The sequence below is a fragment of the Orcinus orca genome, chromosome 6, assembly GCF_937001465.1.
Source record: "Orcinus orca chromosome 6, mOrcOrc1.1, whole genome shotgun sequence".
In the NCBI taxonomy this organism is placed as follows: Eukaryota; Metazoa; Chordata; class Mammalia; order Artiodactyla; family Delphinidae; genus Orcinus; species Orcinus orca.
Genome location: NC_064564.1, coordinates 18466621 through 18487307, shown reverse-complemented (window position 1 = coordinate 18487307; position 20687 = coordinate 18466621). Strand labels below are relative to the sequence as shown.

At 37.5% G+C, this 20687-nt stretch overlaps 1 pseudogene; it reads left to right on the top strand.

Moving 5' to 3' along the window:
- The first annotated feature begins 11102 nt into the window (after positions 1-11102).
- On the top strand, positions 11103-19451 carry LOC101273270 (tyrosine--tRNA ligase, mitochondrial-like; annotated as a pseudogene).
- The last annotated feature ends 1236 nt before the right edge of the window (positions 19452-20687 follow it).

The following is a 20687-nucleotide window of genomic DNA, read 5'->3' as shown; positions in this document are numbered from 1 at the left end:
AAAAAAGGGAGAGGATGTAAATCAATAAAATTAGAAATGAAAAACGAGAAATCACAACTTCCACCACAGAAATACAAAGGATTATAAGAGACTACTACAAACAACTATATGCCAATAAAATGGACAACCACGAAGAAATGGACAAATTCTTAGAAAGGTACAAGCTTCCAAAACTGAAACAGGAAGAATTAGAAAATAAAAACAGACCTATCACAAGTAATGAAATTGAAACCATAATTTAAAATTTTTCAACAAACGGAAGTCCAGGATGAGATGGCTTCACAGGCGAATTCTATCAAACATTTAGAGAAGAGCTAACACTGATCCTTCTCCAACTCTTCCAAAAAACTGCAGAGGGAGAAACACTCCCAAGTTTATTCTACAAAGCCATCATCACTCTGATACCAAAACCAGAAAAAGATATCACAAAAAAAGAAAATTACAGACCAATATCACTGATGAACATAGATGCAAAAATCCTCAACAAAATACTAGCAAACAGAATCCAACAACACATTAGAAGGATCATACACCATGATCAAGTGGGAGCTATCCCAGGGATGCAAGGATTCTTCAATACATGCGAATCAATCAATGTGATACACCACATTAACCAATTAAGGAAAAAAAACCATATGATCATCTCAATAGATGCAGAAAAAGCTTTTGACAACATTCAACACCCATATATGATAAAAACTCTCCAGAAAATGGGCATAGAGGGAACCTACCTCAACAGAATAAATGCCATATATGACAAACCCACAGCAAGCATCATACTCAATGGTGAAAAACTGAAAGCATTTCCACTTGGATCTTGTTCCAAGATCAGGAACAAGACAAGGATGTCCTCTCTCGCCAGTATTATTCAATATAGTTTTGGAAATCCTAGCCATGGCAATCAGAGAAGAAAAATAAATAAAAGGAATACAAATTGGAAAAGAAGTAAAACTGTCACTGTTTGCAGATGACATGATACTACGTATAGAGAATCCTAAAGATGTTGCTAGAAAACTACTAGAACTAATCAATGAATTTGGGAAAGTAGCAGGATACAAAATTAATGCACAGAAATCTCTTGCATTCCTACACACTAATGACAAAACATGTGAAAGAGAATTTAAGGAAACACTCCCATTTACCATTGCAACAACAAAAAATAAAATACCTAGGAATAAACCTGCCTAAGGAGGTGAAAGACTTCTACTCAGAAACCTATAAAACACTGATGAATGAAATCAAAGGTGACATAAATAGATGGAGAAATATACCATGTTCTTGGATTGGAAGACTCAATATTGTGAAAATGACTATACTACCCAAAACAATCTACAGATTCAATGCAACCCCTATCAAACTACCAATGGCATTCTTCACAGAATTAGAACAAAAAAATCTTACAATTCATATGGAAGCACAAAAGACCCCAGATAACCAAAGCAATCTAGAGAAAGAAAAATGGAGTTGGAGGAATCAGGCTCCCTGACCTCAAACTATACCACAAAGCTACAGTAATCAAGACAGTATGACACTGGCACCAAAACAGAAATAAAGATCAATGGTACAGGATAGAATGCCCAGAGATAAACCCACGCACATATGGTCACCTAATTTATGACAAAGGAGGCAAGAACATACAATGGAGAAAAGACAGCTACATGTAAAAGAATGAAAATAAAACACTACATAACACCATACACAAAAATAAACTCCAAATGGCTTAAAGACCTAAATGTAAGACCAGACACTATAAAACTTAGAGGAAAACATAGGAAGAACTCTCTTTGACATAAACCACAGCAAGATCTTTTTGTACCCACCTCCTAGAGTAAGAGAAATAAAAAAAAAAAGAGACTTAATTAAACTTAAAAGCTTTTGCATAGCAAACGAAACCATAAACAAGACAAAAAGACATCCCTCAGAATGGGAGAAAATATTTGCAAATGAAATAACAGACAAAGAATTAATCTCCAAAATATACAAACAGCTCATGGAGCTCAATATCAAAAGAACAATCCAATTAAAAAATGGGCGGAAGACCTAAATAGACATTTTACCAAGGAAGACATACAGAGGGCCAAGAGGAACATGAAAAGATGCTCAACGTCACTAATTATTAGAGTAATGCAAATCCAAAGTACAATGAGGTATCTCCTCACGCCAGTCAGAATGGCCATTATCAAAAAATCTAGAAACAGTAAATGCTGCAAAGGGTGTTGTGAAAAGGGAACCCTCTTGCCCTGTTGGTGGGAATGTAAATTGATATAACCACTATGGAAAACAATATGGAGGTTCCTTAAAAAAACTAAAAATAGAACTACCATATACCCCAGCAATCCCACTACTGGGCATATACCCTGAGAAAACAATAATTCAAAAAGAGTCATGTACCAAAATGTTCATTGCCGCTCTATTTACAATAGCCAGGACATGGAAGCAATCTGTGTCCATCGACAGATGAATGGATAAAGAAGATGTGGCACATATACACAATGGAATATTACTCAGCCATAAAAAGAAACGAAATTGAGTTATTTGTAGTGAGGTGGATGGACCTAGAGTATGTCATACAGAGTGAAGTAAGTCAGAAAGAGACAAACAAATACTGTATGCTAACGCCTACATGTGGAAACTAAAAAACAAATGGTACTGATGAACCTAGTTGCAGGGCAGTTATAAAGATGTAGACATAAAGAATGGACTTGAGGACACAGGGTGGGAGAGGGATGTTGGGGCGAAGTGAGAGTAGCATTGACATATATACACTACCAAATGTAAAACAGTTAGCTAGTGGGAAGCAGCAGCATAGCACAGGGAGATCAACTCGGTGCTTTGCAATGACCTAGAGGGGTGGCATAGGGAGGATGGGAGGGAGGCTCAAGAGGGAGGGGATATGAGGATATATGCATACATATGGCTGATTCACTTTGGTGTACAACAGAAAGTAACACAGTATTGTAAAGCAATTATACTCCAATAAAGATCTATTTTAAAAAATCAATTAACATACTCCATCACATCAACTGACTAATAAAGGAAAACCACATGATCATATCTATAGATGCAGAAAAAGCATTTGACAAAATTCAATACCGATTCATGGTAAAAACTATCAGTAAACTAGGAGTAGAGGCAAACTTCCTCAATTTGATAGATAATATCTACAAAAAACCTACACCTAACATCATACTAATGGTGAGAAAGTTGAAGCTTTCTTACTAAAATCAAGTACAAGGCAAGAATATCCCCTCTCATCACTCCTTTTCAACTTCATACTGGAAGTTACAGCTAATGAAATAAGACAAGAAAAGGAAATAAAAGGTATAAAGATTGGTTAGGAAGAATTAAAACTGTCTTTGTTTGCAAATGACATTAGAAAAACGTATGTAGAAAATCCAAAAGAATCAACAGTAACAAAAAAAAAAGCACCTGGAACTAATATACAATTATAACAAGATTGCAGAATATGTATTTAATATACAAAATTCATTTGATTTCCTATATACAAGCAATGAACAAGTGGAACTTGAAATCAGAAACACAGTGCCATTTATATTAGCACCACAAAACTAAATACTTAGGTGTAAATCTAACAAATTACGTTTAAGATCTATATGAGAAAAACTGCAAAACTATGATGAATGAAATCAAAGGAAGACTAAATAAGTGGAGAACCATTCCATATTCATGAAGAGGAAGACATAATATCGTCAAGATGCCGGTTCTTCCCAACTTGATTTGTAGATTCAATGCAATCCCAATCAAAATTCCAGCAAGTTATTTTGAGGATACTGACAAACTGATTCTAACATTTATATGGACAGGCAAAAGACCCAGAATACCAACACAATATTGAGGAAAAAGAACAAAGCTGGAGGACTGATGCTACTCTATTTAAGACTTACTATAAAGCTACAGTAATCAAGATGGTGTGGTATTGAAGAAAGAATAGACAAATAGATCAATGCAACAGAATAGACCTGCATAAATATACTCAACATATCTTTGACAAAGGAGCAAAGGCAATACAATGGAGCAATAATAATCTTTTCAACAAATGGTGCTGGAACAATTGGACATCCACAAGCAAAAAAAATTTAGATATAGCTCTTACACCCTTCACAAAAATTAACTCAAAATGGATCATAGAGTTAAATGTAAAACATAAAACTATAAAACTCCTAGAAAATAGCACAAGAGCAAATCTAGATAACCTTGGGTATGGCAATGACTTTTTAAATAAAACACCAAAGGCAAATCCATGAAAGAAATAATGATAAGCTGAACTTCACTAAAATTAAAAATTTATGCTCTGTGAAAGACAATGTCAAAAGAATGAGAAAATAAGCCACAGACAGGAAGGATATTTGCAAAAGACACATCTGATAAAGGACTGTCTTCTAAAAACACACAAAGGATGCTTAAAACTCAACAATAAGGAAACCAACAATCCAATTAAAAAATGAGGTAAGGACCTTAACAGAAACCTCACCAAAGAAGATATGCAGACAGAAAGTAAGCATATAAAGAGATGTTTCATATCATATTTCATCAGGGAAATGCAAATTATTTTTTTAATTTATTTTTAAAAAATTTTATTTTATATTGGAGTATAGTTGATTAACAATGTTGTGTTAGTTTCAGGTGTACAGCAAAGTGATTCAGTCATGCATATACATATATCTATTCTTTTTCAAGTTCTTTTCCCATTTAGCTTATATCTGCACAAAAACCTGTATGTGGATATTTATAGCAGCTTTATTTATAATTGGAAACAACCAAGATGTCCTTCAGTAGGTGAATGGATAAGTAAACTTGTCCATCCAGACAACAGAATATTTTCAGTTCCAAGAAGCAATGACTATTAAGCATAAAAAGACATAGAGGAAACTTAAATGCATATTACTATGTGAAAGAAGCCAATCTGAAAAGGCTATATACTGTATGATTCTAACTATATGACATTCCGGAAAAGGCAAAACTATGGAGACGATAAAAAGATCAATAGTTTCCAAGGGCTTGGAGGGAGGGACGAACAGGTGGAGCACAGTACAGACTTGGCTGATTACGATATGTCAGTATGGGCAACTCTGTGCATGTGTGGAAGCAGAGGTATGTGGGAAATCTCTATACCTTCCACTCAATTTTCCTATGAACCTAAAACTGCTCTAAAATAAAAGTGAAGCCAATCTATCAAGCTACATAGGGTGAAAATGTGATAAAAAAAAAAGATTTTTAAATGGACAAACTGAAAATAATTTTTACAAGATTGAATTTATTAAATGTTAGAGTGAAATATATTAAAATTACCATTAAATATCAAAAATATAAAGATTAAGTCTTCTATGACTCCTACAGCCCATACCTGAATCCAGATAATGTGTTTCTTCAACTGAAAATTTTATAATTATAGGTTTTGTCATACATTATGTTTTCTACCTTAATAACTCTACTGATATTGTTTTATTTTTTGTCTTCAGCATTTTCACAGATCCATGCAAGTGACTGGAATTCAGGAGTCATGAATTTTCAAATGGCTGTTTTCTCCAGTGTTCCTTTTGTTTTTAAACCTTGCTGACAATCTTTGCAAATATGCCTTTATAAAGATATAGTCTCTGGCCAGCGTGAAACAGGATTTTATAGACCTTTCCAACTTTGAGAGAGAAAATCTCACAGCTGGCAAACTCACATCCATTACTTAGAAGCCATTTACTCTTTAATAGCTTTCTGTCTCCTGTTATAAAAGAATCCCCTGCATGCTCCTTGGTTAAAGTGTTGGCAACTGCATGCATCATATCCATTTTCATGTGACATTTCTTTATTCAACATGTCTATTATATCAGTGACTAATCAAAGCAATAGGGAAATATTAGTAAACAAACAGAGAAACCTTCTTGCCTTCCAGGAGCTTACCTTTCCGATGGGGAAACAGACAATAAAAGTGGTAACTCACTTAATTATAAGGGATAAGTACCAAGTGATACCTGAAAGCAATAAGGGCTAAGAATATTTGAAAAGAAAAAAGGGCATCCAGAGACGGTGAATGTTTAGAGAGGATAGCTGGGGAAGATCTAACTTAGGTGACTTAAGATCTGGAAGAAGGAAGGTATTTGAGATTCGACACAGGTTTGAGCAGATTTAGTTACATGTCAGCACCCATCTGACGACCAGCACCCAGCAGCCATTGGTTGAAAATGGAGCAATGTGAACCTAAGTGCCCCAATGGGGATCAAACCCACAACCTTGGCCTCACCTATTCCCTGTGTTAATAGAGCTCACTGCCAATTATGTCCAAGGGACTGGCCCCACAGTAGCCTCATCAGTATGTTAAGGGTATTTTACCTGTGACTCGGGTAGGACCAATGAGGGCATATGTAAGGAAGCACAAAAGCTTATTTTAGTATTATCTATTCAACTGTTCATCAACTGCCCCCAACGTATGCAATTCCCCCTTAAATGTTATAACTAAACGTATAATGGCTCCAATAATCGTGTCAGTTAGTTCACTTTATACACATTATCTTACACAGTCCTTACAACTAGTCTCTGAGGTTGACGTTATTTTCTTTTTACTCATGAGGATGCTAAGGCTCAGACACATCAAGGAATTTTCCTAAGTTAACATGGCAAGAAAGTGGTCAAACTAGATTTCATACACAGATCTAGCTGGATCCTAGAGCCTATACTCTTAAGTCTCATGCTTTGTTCAATAAAGTTGATTGCATCAGACACAGAAGAAACTTTAGTATTAATCCTGTCTACACTGAAGCCCAGAGAGATGGAGATATTTTCCAGTGACTCAAAGAAAGTCAAGGGCAGAGTTTGGAATAGAAGTCAGATGTACTCATCCTAGCCTGGAAATCTTTCTACTACAACATGTGAGGGTTATTCATTGCTATAATATAAAGCTCCAGGAGGAATAAACACCTGTCCCAGGACCTATTATTCCTTGGTGGGAATGACCATGACCTTCTGGTGAATGTTCCATTCTTTCTTTAAAATCTAATGAGATGTTATTTTCTTTGGAAAGCCATCCTTGATACTTCAGTATACTGTCACTCTCTTCTTCCTTTATACACTTATTCTTGTCTTACCATGTCATCTAAATCATATCATAACATATAAATCACATGCCTTTATCTCCTTTAAGATTGAGCTTCTTGAGAGCAATCACCACATCATTCATCTTGGTACCCTTCGTGTACAAAAACAGGTATATAGCAAGCAATAAATATTTCTGCAATTAATTTTTTTAAATTTCCATTTCCTCAAGAAAACCATGATTAATACAGTCTTCTAAGTTTCATCCAAATAGAACCAAAGAGAACTTTAAAGAAATCATTATGTCCCTTGTCTTTTAGCCAAGTATTTATTGAATAGGTAACTTTCCATGTTTATTTGAGCCATAAAAACCTAAATACAGAATTACTCTCAATGAAATGCAATTTTTCCTTTTATTTTTATAGGAGCCACCAGTATTCCAAATTTCTTAGCAAGAGATACCTTTTTGCAGTCTTAGTACTAGCCCTATTGGTGCATACACCATTGGGAATATGCTTCTAGACAAAAGATTCTCACCCAACTCCATGTACAGAGGTTCTCCTACATTACTGTCTGTTCACATAGGTTTCTATTCCCCTGATGCATTGTTAAATATTGGAAAAAGAAAAAAATCTATAGTCAAAAACTTTGTTTCATGTTCCAAATCTTCCATTTACTTCCTAAGTGAATGTGTGTAAATCTCTCCAGCATTTTGAGCCCAGCAAAAGGGGATTAATAGTATGGGCAATAGTATACTTCTTGGCAAAGCAGTGCAAATCAACTGAGTAGTACTTGTAAAAGTGCTTAGTCCTATCTGTTAAGGGTAGTCCTAGTTGTTATTGTATGTTCAGATTTTGCTCACACGCATGGCATTCTACTATCCTAATATCTGTCATTTTGCCACTCCAAAGGATAATAAAATGTAAATATAAGTGAAATATCATTTTATCTCAAACTTCAGACAAAATTCCCAAATGATTTACCTGTTACAGAATTTTATCCAGATTAATGAGTAATTGTTCTTCATGGAAAGACACTGAATGAAAAAATAAGCTTTCTAATTGTTTAGTTATAATTAAAAATAAGTAGTTTGAGTTGGTAGGGTCCTTCTCCAGGGTCCTAGGACTGTGTCTATTTTATGTTATTTTGGTGAGTGCTATTGGAGTTTACTATTTTCTGATGAGGGTGTTAGGGTACTTCGTTTGGAGAAAGTTAATGAGCATATATGTGAAAGTGTTCCTTGACGCTTGCACAAGAAAACTGTGGGGACCAGAAACACTACTGGTGTTCCCCTGCTCATCCCTTTCCTACTTATAACACCATCAACATAAAGGTCCTTCGACAGACACCTGACAAAAACTAGTAAGGACAGAACGAGCAACTCTACACCATTGTTCCTTGAAGAAAGGTAGTCTCCAGATCAATGAATCACTGTTTCTATAAGCAATCACAAGCACAGAAAATGTTATCTTGTAGTATCAAAGACATCCTTAAAATTATATTAAACGAGATGCAATCTCTGCACATTTAGCTACAATACTAATATTGAAATAGAGAAGATTTGGATGTTTACTGTAGATTTTTGCTATGACATTTTAAGCACAGAGACTTTTTAAAAATATTTAATATTCCAAATTGCACCCTGCATTTATGAAATCCCTCCAGGTTGTGAAGACTGAATTTTAGACCTCCCATTAGAATACAGGGTACCCAAAACAAAAAAAAATCAAGACAGCACATAAGAGTTTCATATATTTTTTCCTGAATATCAACAGAATGGGAACTGCATAGAAAATTCTCCACCTACAATTCCTCAGTCATGGACTTGAAAATATACTGACAAAGTTCATCTTTACTGTGACATCTTAATGTACCTTACCCATACTCAGATAGCCGGAGCAACCAGAAAATTAACTCTGTATTTCCATATCACACTCACCCTCACTTTCTCTTCTTACCTCCTGCTTGAGAACTGTCTCTTTCCCCAAGTATCTTAAACAAGTCTTTGATTTTGTTTTTATAAAGAAAAAGGTATTGAGAATAGGATTCATCTTACATAAGGAGTTAATATAAGATTCAGGATTTCTTCAACCATTGATTAGTAATGGGATCTTATAAAATGTCAAAGGGCATTTATTCTATGAAAATAAGGGTAACAGTAAGAAACAGTACAATTTGATGAAAGCATGTACACTCATTATAATTAAAATTTTTCATTTGATAAAAGGCCTTGATAGAGGTGACAACATTCTCATGAACACCAATGTCTAGAAGCATTTGACATGCAATAATGAATCACTGTGGTCAGCGAGATAAAGAGATACTTACCCCGAAAAACAAGATTAGAGGAAATGGAATCAAATTTTACTTGCACATTTGAGGCTAATTGAGGGATATCAACAAGAACAGAGTTGGAGCTCAGAAGAGAAGGTCGATGTCTTGATAAAGATTGAACTATCCAAATGTCACTTCTAGAAACCCAGTGACAGAGTTACCTGGTCAATTTAGTGCTATTATACTTAAACCCATAGATAGATAAACAATAGATAGATAGGTAGATGATAGGTAGATAGATAGGTAGTTAGAGATATTGATATATAAATGATGTAAAAACAGCACTCAACTATAAAGCATCGTATAGTGTGTTAGTTCCATTTTAGGTCAATGACTATGAATGACTGCACAGTGGATAATAAAATTTATTTCCTGGTGGGGTGAATTTTGTGAAATTGTTATGGTTACTGATGGTTGCATGCCTCTCCTTTCATCTTGCTACCTTCAAGGACAGCCAACCTTATCAAGGAGGATTAGTAAAAATGGAAATTTACTTTTATTACTATCAACTAATATTTACTGAGAGCCTACTAGTACATGCTATCTTGTGCATTGTTTCATTCATCTTCACAATGCCCTTGTGAGGCAGGGACTATTATCTCTTTCCTCTGCCTTATGAATGAGTAAACAGCTCGGACATGGTAAATAATTCACTCCAAAGAAAGCATTAGAACTTCAATATGAACTAAAACCTAACTACTAAACCTTATGTGTCTTTTCAGCAGCCCTTTTTTATTCACTTAACTGGCATTTATTAAATTAGGTATTGTAGAGAAAGTGACATAGTCCTAGTTAATTACAGAGACTTTAGAGTCAGAGAAGGCTAAAATTCCAGCTCTGTCATTTACAAGCTGTTTAGCCTTGAGGAAGTTACTTATCTTCTCTAAGCATTAACTACCTCATCTATAAAATGAGGATTAAAAGGATGCATAATTCAGAGGACTGTTTTGATAATTAAAGAAAATACTGCAGACAAAATACTTAGTTCAGTGCCCAGGTCATAGTAAATATTCAGGAAATGGCAACTTCTCTAATTGTGATAAATATGCCATGGCCTCTGCCCTCGAGGACCATAGATTTAAAGAGGGAAGGTTAGATGTATATCAAATGACTGTAATAAATAACTGAAAAAGGCATTGTGAGAGTTGAGAGTAAAGAGTCATAAATTCAGTCTAGTGAGATCATGGGTATCATTGTGAAGGAGGACACATTTTATTAGGGCCTTGAGGAATTGGCTTCTGTAGATTCAGTGACAGGGCACCCCAAGGAGAAGCATGAGCAAAGCTGGAGGCAGGAAAATACTAAGCTTGGTGGATAAACAAAGAGAACTGAGATTGACTCAAACATAAGCTCTATGCAGGAATGCAGTGGAGACCAGACTATATGTTAGAGACTTGAATGTACACCTAAGGAATCGTTTCTTTACTTAGAGGATAATATAGAACCTTTGAAGATTTTTAAGAGAGGAGTCATAGGAATGAGACTGAACTATTATGATGTAAATGTAAAGTGTTGGGAAAAAGGAAAAGGAAAAGTACAACAATTCTGTGGGCCAATTAAAGAGAATGTATGGAAGTCAAATTGAGCAATAAGGGTGCTTGAGCAAAGCAGAGCAGTGGGAGGGTAATGCAGAGAAAGGGACTATCTCTGAGGGTGATAGACACATAAACTAGACAGGAGTTGGCAAATATTAGGCAAAAGAGACAAGGAAGAAGAAAGAATAAAAGATGACTGAAATTTCAAGTCTGAGTTGTGAGGACAGCAGAGGAATTTTCAAAAGACAGCAATCAGAAAAAAAGACCAGCTTTGCAGAGCACATGATGAGCTCTCTTGACATACTGCATTTGAAACCAGACGGCTATGTAGAGGTGCTAAAAGAACAATCAGAACCGTGTGACTGCAACTTAGGAAAGACTAAATCATGGGGTAACTGATTTGAATCATCACAAGGCAGAGAAGTGAAGTATCCTTTGCTGAATGAAAACGCTGAGGTAGAAAGAGAGAAGAACCAGGAACAAAATTGCTTGCAGGAAGGGGAAAAGAGTCACAGAAAAGACAGGGAAAGAAACCAGAATGTTAAAGCATCACAAACCCAAATAAGAAGTTACAAGGAAAATGGAAGGTCATCACAGCAAAATGGTACAGAGCAATCAATGATAAAAATTAGTAAGACCAATATTAACACTAAAAATAAGAATTCATTGGTGCATTCACTTTGCAAATACTTTCCCAGTTTCTCATGATATCAAACACAGAGATACTATATGAACCAGCAATTCTACCCCTAGGTATCTACCCAGAGAGAAATGAAGAGATATGTCCACACAGACTTGCACACAAATGTTCATAGTAGCATTATTCATGATAGGCAAAAATGGAACAACCCAAATGTCCATCAACTTATTAATGGATAAACAAAATACCGTTTATCCATACAATGCAATATTATTTGGCAATAAAAAGGAATAAAACACAGGACTAGCTAAAATAGGGATGAACCTTGAAAACAGTACGCTAAATGAAAGAAGTTAGTCATGAAAGACTACATACTGCATTATTCCATTTATATGAAATGTCCAGTATAGGCAAATCCACAGAAATAGAAAGTAGATTAATATTTGCCTAGGGATAGTGGAGATTGAACAGAATGGGGAGGGACTGCTAATGGGTATAAGGTTTTTTCCCAGGGTTATAAAAATATTCTAAGGTTATAACTTGATGACTGGACAACTATGTAGCTATACTTAAACCACTGAATTGTACACTTACGTTGGCTGAATTTTATAGTGTATAAATCAAATCCCAATAAGTCTAAAAAATCCTAATAAGTTTAAAAATAAAAATCCCAATAAGTCTAAAAAATCCTAATAAGTTTAAAAAAATCAATTTCTGCAAATTGATAGAATTCAAAGGCATAAAAGCTTCCGATATGAATCACATTTAAGAAGTTTATCAGTGAGGTATGACCGTAAGGTAAATCAAATGAAATCTTAAATATGACTCTAAGATGATTCTGAGTGTCTCTGCAAATGAAATTCTGGCAATCCATTAATGTTCTCCCTGGAGGAGAGTAAAAAAGAAAGGTGCGGGTGTGACTGCAATTGCTGAGACCTGATTTCAACTTATTTACACGACTTCAAGATAATAACCCATAGATTTTTGGGAAAAGGCTAAGACTTAGTTATGACAACTCAAGTCACTGAGAACACCTTTCATCCCCAACAGACCCTTCATCAGACATCAACGGGTCCACAGTAAAGCCACTGAGAGGACACCTGGCACAGTCTTACTGTGGTGGTAACATCAAGGGCATCAACCAAAGGTTGTATGTGTGGGATGCTGGAATATTATCGGATGTTATACAACTGATCAGCACCCTGGGGCATTTGGTTGGGTCTCGTGGTCTCAGCACTAAAAGTATTCAGTTATCACAAGACAGAAATGAATATGCCTGAGTACAAAAGGAATATTAATACTAATTGAATAACCTATGTATTATATTAATGACTCAAAATTTTCAGGAAAAGAATATTAAGATTAAACAAAATGTGACATTGTAATAAATGTATATACTCGAAGCAATAAAAATCCTAAATATTAACAAAATACCTCAAAGAAATAGTATAGGCTCTACTAGAGAAATAATTTCTCTTTCAAATACCATGTTTTCAGTTCTTAAAATATGGATGAATGAATAAAAGGAGTAAATGATAAGTATTCTTATGTGTGAATAAATTAATAGATAACGCATTCTTATTAAATTCCCTGACTCCAAACCACCTGGACTTATTAAAGAAACAAGTGGTTTAGGCTATTGTTTGCTTCAACACTGAATAGTGACCCAACTGATTAATGCTTGTGGAAAACCTACCCTTAAGCAGCTTTTATAAAATGAATTAGTGCTTCTGAAATTATAGAACATATACTTCAGCACCTCAGAAAACTTCTGATGGCTAATCAATGGTTAAATACCATTCTATTTCCAATCTTCTGAGCTATCTCATTAATATAATGAAACTGAGACACCACAGCTTCAGGGCCTACATCCCCTGTGATTCTAAGATTAATGTGTAGAGCACAGCCCTTCAGAACAAGGAGCGTAGAGCAGGAACATACTGCAATTTATCAGCTCAATGGATTGATAATGAATTCAATTCAACAATTTTTTGAATGCCTACTATGTGCCAGACACAGGATTGTTCTAAAGGATACAGAGAAATGTAAATCATAAATACTCTATTCAATATAGTGAGTGGGTTAGATTTAAAAGATAAATTTAACTTTGAGTAATATAAATACTAAAAGAGGACTAAAATACAATGTACTTTCAAATTTTAAAGTAAGAAACACGTTTGAAAAATCAGGAAAGCTTTCAATCAGAAAATTATCTTTGACAGAAGATTAGAATAATACCATCTTTTAAGAATTTGTGTGACAAGGATATCACATCTATTTTCTCATTTAATCCTAGAAATAACACTCTGAGGTAGGTATGAAAATCTCCATTTTACAAATGAGAAAACCAAAGTTCCAAGACATTACTGAATTTCTCAAGTTCACGCGTGGTCAATAAATAGAATCTGAGTTCAAACCCAAATCTATCTAGTTCCCAAGGTTTAACCAGGTCAGTATAATGGCTTTAAAAACACAGAAAGTTGAAACAAGCAGAACTGGTGTCAAATTTCCTCAGCTGTGGAGAATTAAAGTGCAAAGGTATATGAACCAAAGACGATGTCAGTAATCCACACAAGCACAGTAGGAGAGAATATTTGAGTGCGCAAGGACGAAAGAGGGCTTTGAATGCCACTTTGGACCTTTTTGGTGAAAAATGCAAAACCACTGAAGACTTTTAAAAAGGGAGTAAAATCACCAGAACTCTTATTCTAAAAGACTGTCCAGATAACAGTCTATAGAAAAGATTATACGTTGAACAATAATATCCATAAAGAACACCCACTCCCCAATTAAAATTATTAGTGGTAATTAGAAGCAAATTGTTTATTGAAAATGTTGACTATGGGTAAAAAGAGGAAGTTTGGAAAGGGTTTGATGTGAATGAGCATTTTATCGAGTGAAACTCTGAGAGATAAGAAGGTGTTAAGAAATATTTATAAAATTCTGCCAGACTCACTGTTTTGTGGTGATTATCCATCCTGGACTCTGAAGAGCCAATAATTTCTCTGTCCACATCAAGATATTTTTCTCTCCAAGTGATGCTGTTGTGTTGAAGGACACATTTTCTTTGAATAGTTTCAATGGACACTTTATAATATATTCATTGCAGATTTTAGATCTATTAAGCATATTTTTCTCATTTCATCTTCAGATCATTGTTCATAATCCATTATTTGTTGAAAACTTTCCACACTAGGGATTGTGTTGAGTCCTGGGGACAGGAAGAAAAATAACAAAGGTTATACAGCATACCAAGGGACATAGACATGTAAACAAAGCATGACAATATGTTGTATTATGAGTGTATAATAGACACATAGAAAAATCTCTATATATATCCATCAGGATCTCACTATAACCATTTCAAATATTTATAACAGAGAAAATTAAGTAGCTGGCTACTCAGAAGAGGCAGGATCTGAGCAGCTAAAGAGTGAACAATAAGATAACCTAGAGATTTTCTAAAGCAGACAGCCTCTACCAATCATAGATGGGAGAAACAAGGAGAGGAAGTGATTGTAGTGGGTTGAATGGTAGACCTCCCCCAAAATATGTCCACAACCTAATACCTGGAGCCAGTGAATATTATCTTACTTGGAAAAAAGGTCTTTGCAGATGTAATTAAAGATCCTGAGATGAGAGTATCTTGAACTAATCAGGTGGACCCTAAATCCAAAAAAATTTTCTTCCAAGAGACAAGAGTAGAAGATGCAGAAAGAGAAGAGAAGAAGACCATGTAAAGACAGAGGCACAGATTGGAGTAATGCTGCCATAAGCCAAGGAGCACCTGGAACCACCAGAAGCTGGAAGAGACAAGGGAGAATTCTCTTCAAGAACTGTTGGAAGGAGCTTATCCCTACTGAAACCTTAATTTCAGACTTTTGGCCACCAGAACTGGGAGAGAATACATTTCTATTGTTGGGAATCACCAAATTTGTAGTAATTTGTTACAGCAGCCCCAGGAAACTCATACCATGTTGTTACCAAAGCTACGGTTCCCCACTTGGAACTGGAGCAGAAGCAAGCATGTCCAGAGGGAGGAATCTCTGAAGGAACATACTCACTACTAGAAAAGTCACTCAATGAAGGGAGGGAAGGGAAGAGCCCATCCCCCATCTCCTGCCAGTGATGCCAGCCACAAGCTTCAGCTGCTATACAGGAGCTTGGAGAATGCAGCCTGGAAAAGCCAGTCCCCCACCACGCAGAGAAGAACCAGCAAGGACAAAGAATATTTCTAAGAGCCACAGTGTCAGCACCAGTATGCTATGGGAACACAATGGATAAGTAAAGCTTGCTATATCAAGGCATTTTCAGAGAAGGTGAAATTTAAGCTTAATCAAGATGAATGATTAGAAATTCATCAGGCAGTGGAGGAAAGGTATTGAATGGGAAGAAAAAACATGTGCAAAATGAAGTTCAGAACCCTATGCAGTCTTCCTGTCCTCCACTTTTGTCCTGGTCCTCCATGTGGAAAACAAATATGGACTGAGTCTAATTGTTAGGGGCAGGCCATGTAATTAGTCTGGGGTCTAATCTGAAGACTTAGCCATTTTAGTTTCAGGACAGAGAGAGAACAGGAAATCCCACTGGGGAATCCAAGCTCGAGTCATACACTCCAAATCAGTTTTAACAGAGAGGGCTGGGTTAAGTCCTGTGGCAAGGCTGTGTTAGGTAATAGCTGATCCACAGTAGAAGAGTATTTTGATTCCTATTTGGTTTTCCACCTTGTGTATATATCTTATACATCGTGCATAGGGAACCCCAGTGGAGATGAAGTGAGGAGTAAGATTTTCAATCCTCTGCCCTATTCCCCAAAAGAGAGGTTAGTTCTTAGTTCGTTTGATCCATTTATATGTAAATGTTCATTACTCAGTTGACGTACGTTTCTAAAATTTAAAATAAGTATGGGCATGAGACAGAGGTTTGGAAATATTCAGATAGGAATTTAAAACAAGGCATTGGATGATACCATCTAGGTAGAAGGTAGATGAGGACTTAGACAGGGCTCTAGGGAACCTCCCAGTGAGAGACATATTGCTGTTGCTCTTGAGATATTCTACCACTATTCATTGGACACCTGCAACTATGTGGGCCCTCTCCCTTTACCTTAGGCCTGAGCCAAAGTTATTAATAGAAGCTTAACTTTAAACCATTAGATAACCCTTTACTGCAGTATCTATTCTACAGGGTACTGGAAGAGATTGGTCAGAAAATGACACTGCAAAGCCATTGCAGCTCGGTAACCTTTTTTTTAGTCACCAATTCTACCTGGATTTCAACAAGAGATGAAGAAAAAAGGTGCAATTATCTCCCTTGATTTACACTTCCTGAAAATATAACTCAATCTTTAAAGCCTGCACTCTTTTATTTCTTGCTTATTTGATCCTTTAAATCCTGTTCAAACGAAAATATAGTGATATTTTCTTATTTTAGCTCTCTTCTGAAGCGACCTTGAAAGGCTAAAGAAGACCTTACAGTACTTTCTTTTCTTGGGGTCTTGGTAAAAGAGGATGAAAATGCTGACTTGTCAGCTAAACAGCATCGGATGGTTACAAATGAATGCAGCCCTTCTCAGGGGACAAGACTGTATCCAGGCAGAGGCTGGCAGCCCTACAGCACTGCACATAAATGAGTGATGCACTGCAGATAAAATGGGAATCAACCTGTTTTCTGGGCAGCAAGCCCGTTCAAGGAAGAAATTGTGCTCTTTCCTGGAAGCGCGCCATCCTCCTTGTCTGCATTCCCCAAATGCCTTTCATTTCTTTAAGAAAATATCAAATAAAGGACTGGCCTCAACGAAGAAGCCACTGTCCTACAGCAGGGTACTTTGACCTCTCCAAGCAGTTATCAAACTGCATTTTCTGAAGACAGAATCAGCTCCAACGATTTAGACATATTGGGAATGTTTGTTTCTTTACTGATTCATTTCAAAAGATGTTTATAAAACATCCCAAGTAAATCTGACTGAGAACATTTATGTCTATTTTCTAGCATTTGGAATGTTGATGGTAGCTTTAAAATCTGTGATTCTGTAATAACGAAGATCTTAAAGACAAAAAAGGTTTTAGAGCACTTTGAGTCTAGTGACGTAATCTATCCCTACCAGGAAATTTCCTTTACAGCATTCCAGGAGGTATTTTCCTTTGCAGCGTTCCTGGAAAATTCTGCTTTGTCCAGGGACAGGAAGCCTACCCACTATAAGACAGCTCATCTCTTTGATTCAAAGTTCTAACTAACAGAGTTCCTCCTGATAGGAAGCCAACATGTACATTACCTATCTACCCCCATCCTGCCACTCTGTTGAATCCTACCTGCTCTTCTACAGGAGAGTGTTCACATATTCCAAGGCTGCTTCTGATTGGCTGCCACCAAAACGGTGGCGCCCATGTTGCGGTCCTTTTCCTCAGGCAGGTGGTCTGGAGCCCCAGGCCCTTCAGGAGTCTTGCGCCTGGGGCTGCGTGAGGCTCACTCCGGCGCTCAGGGGTGGCCGGCGGTGCAGGAGTCCGGGGGTCTGTTCAAGAAGTTCTCCCCCGGGCTTCCCTGGTGGCGCAGTGGTTGAGAGTCCGCCTGCCAATGCAGGGGCCACGGGTTCCTGCCCCGGTCCGGGAAGCTCCCACATGCCGCGGAGCGGCTGGGCCCGTGAGCCATGGCCGCCGAGCCTGCGCGTCCGGAGCCTGTGCTCCGCAACGGGAGACGCCACAACAGTGAGAGGCCCGCGTACCGCAAAAAAAAAAAAGAAGTTCTCCCCCAAAAGGGGTATGAAGATAGAATTGCCAGAGCTCTTCCACTGTGGCAAGGCGGGAAGCTTTCTACAGACCATCTACTGTTGCCCCATCCCACAGGCGACTTGTTGCCTCTTGTGGGCCGTCTGCTGGCGCAGCTGCGCCCCTTTACCTACAAAGCGATTGCGCAGGTGGGAGGGGCCATCGCGCCTGCGCAGAGGGCTCCAGCAGCTGATCAGCATTTCTTTGCTGATGAGCCGACCGGCAGCTTCACAGCGCAGTACTCCATGCCCTTCCGAGCAGCTGTGGGCGGACGCTTGCGCATGAGCATCCAGACTCGTCGGCACTAGAGCCCTGAGATCATGAGGTCGAAAGAGTTCTTCTTATACTGAATGCTCCAGGCCTATGAACGAGTTCTTCTTATACTGAATGCTCCAGGCCTATAACTTCTACTACCTGTTCCAGCGTTATGGCTGTTGATCTGGCTGGGTGGATCTGATGAGCTAAGCAATCTCATGTCCGGGTATGATTTCATCCACAAGATGACTGGAGAAGACGTAGTTGGAATCACTGTTCCCCTAATTACAAGTGGATCAAAACCATGAAAGTCATCTGACAGTGCTGTTTGGCTACACAGAGTTAAGATACCTCCCTTTGAATTGTATCAGTTGTCAGGCAGCAAGATGATTCAATAGAAAGGTACCAAAAGCTCTTCACTTTTCCACCCCTTCCAGAGATTAATGACATAATGCAGCAGCATGTCACAGAGCCAGAAAATCGGCGTCCTCAGAAACGACTTGCTGCAGAAGTAACAAAGTTTGTTCGTGGACCAGAAGGGCTGGATTCTGTGAAAAAGTATACACAAGCCCTTTGCCATAGTAGGATAAATGCACTGGAGGTTACGTCTGATCAAGAGTTAAAAGAGTTGTTTAAAGAAGCTTCATTTTCTGAAGTAGTTCTTAACCTTGCAACAAGTGTCCTAAATATAAGCTGCAAAACAAATGCCATTCCGCATGGTCCACGAGGGTACCGGCTAACAGGAGGTGGAGTTGGTATTAATCAGAGACAAGCAACAAATCCTGAGAGTGCTAGTTGTTGTACCACATATACTTGAGAATGGACTTTCATTCTTAATAATGGAAAAGGAATTTCTACACTATAAAACGGCTTCAGCTATGAGGAGAAACCCTGGTGGTTCAAACATCCATCATTCATTCTCAAGATATAAGAAGGAACTTATGTTTGCTTATGCTAATCAGAACAACAAAGAATGGAGTATACTCTAGGCTTCACACTGTAAGTAATTTCATTTTTTTATAAGGGCATTTTTAAAAATTTATTTATTTATTTTTGGCTGTGTTGGGTCTTCATTTCTGTGCGAGGGCTTTCTCTAGCTGCGGCGAGCGGGTGCCACTCTTCATCACGGCGCGTGGGCCTCTCACTATCGCGGCCTCTCTTGTTGTGGAGCACAAGCTCCAGACGCGCAGGCTCAGTAGTTGTGGCTCACAGGCCCAGTTGCTCCGCGGCATGTGGGATCCTCCCAGACCAGGGCTCGAACCCGTGTCCCCTGCATTGGCAGGCAGACTCTCAACCACTGCTCCACCAGGGAAGCCCAGTAATTTCATTTTTTATGTAAGCTGGTTTATACACAAGGTGTTTGTGTGATGATGAAATATTTTATTTCCTGATCTGCAAACACCAACGACCATGATTTCCTGGGTTAATCTTTTTTTAAAATTATACTTTATGAAAAAATTAAATTATGTCTTTTTTATCCTAAAAAAACCCCAATGCTTCTCATTTTACAGAAGCACAGCATCCATACTTACACATGTATTATGAAGGATGTGCCTGCAGTGAAACTGACCAGTACAGCACCCTCCCTACAGTACTGCACTTGTGCAATAAATGTTAGCGTCTCTTTGATAATAACCTCTGAAATTTGAGTAGCACTTGATAATTTCAAGGGACTTTTTGACATACTCTCTTAATTAAATAACTCCACAAAGTGAGGAGGAGGGTGTTACGATCTTCATTTCTCAGTTGAGGATATCTGTTCATTCCACAAATATGTATTACATGTATGACACGTGCCATACACTGTTCTAAGCATTCAGATTGACACTGAGAAAGCAAGACATCCGTTCAAGCTCATGCAGATTCTAAGGGGGAGATTCAGGACCCTACATGCAGATCTTCATATCAAATCTCATTGTCTTTCTATCACATAAGTTATCATGTTTCTCCAGAGGTGGAAGAAGACAGGGCTCCATGGTCCTGGGCAGTGAGGGTTTAGTGAGAGACAAACAACTCTATTTATTGGTACAAAAGCATCCAGTCGGCTTTTTAGTAGCCCACTCTTAAATAAGAATTTACAGTCAACAACTATCACATATTTGAGGGAAATTGTATTAT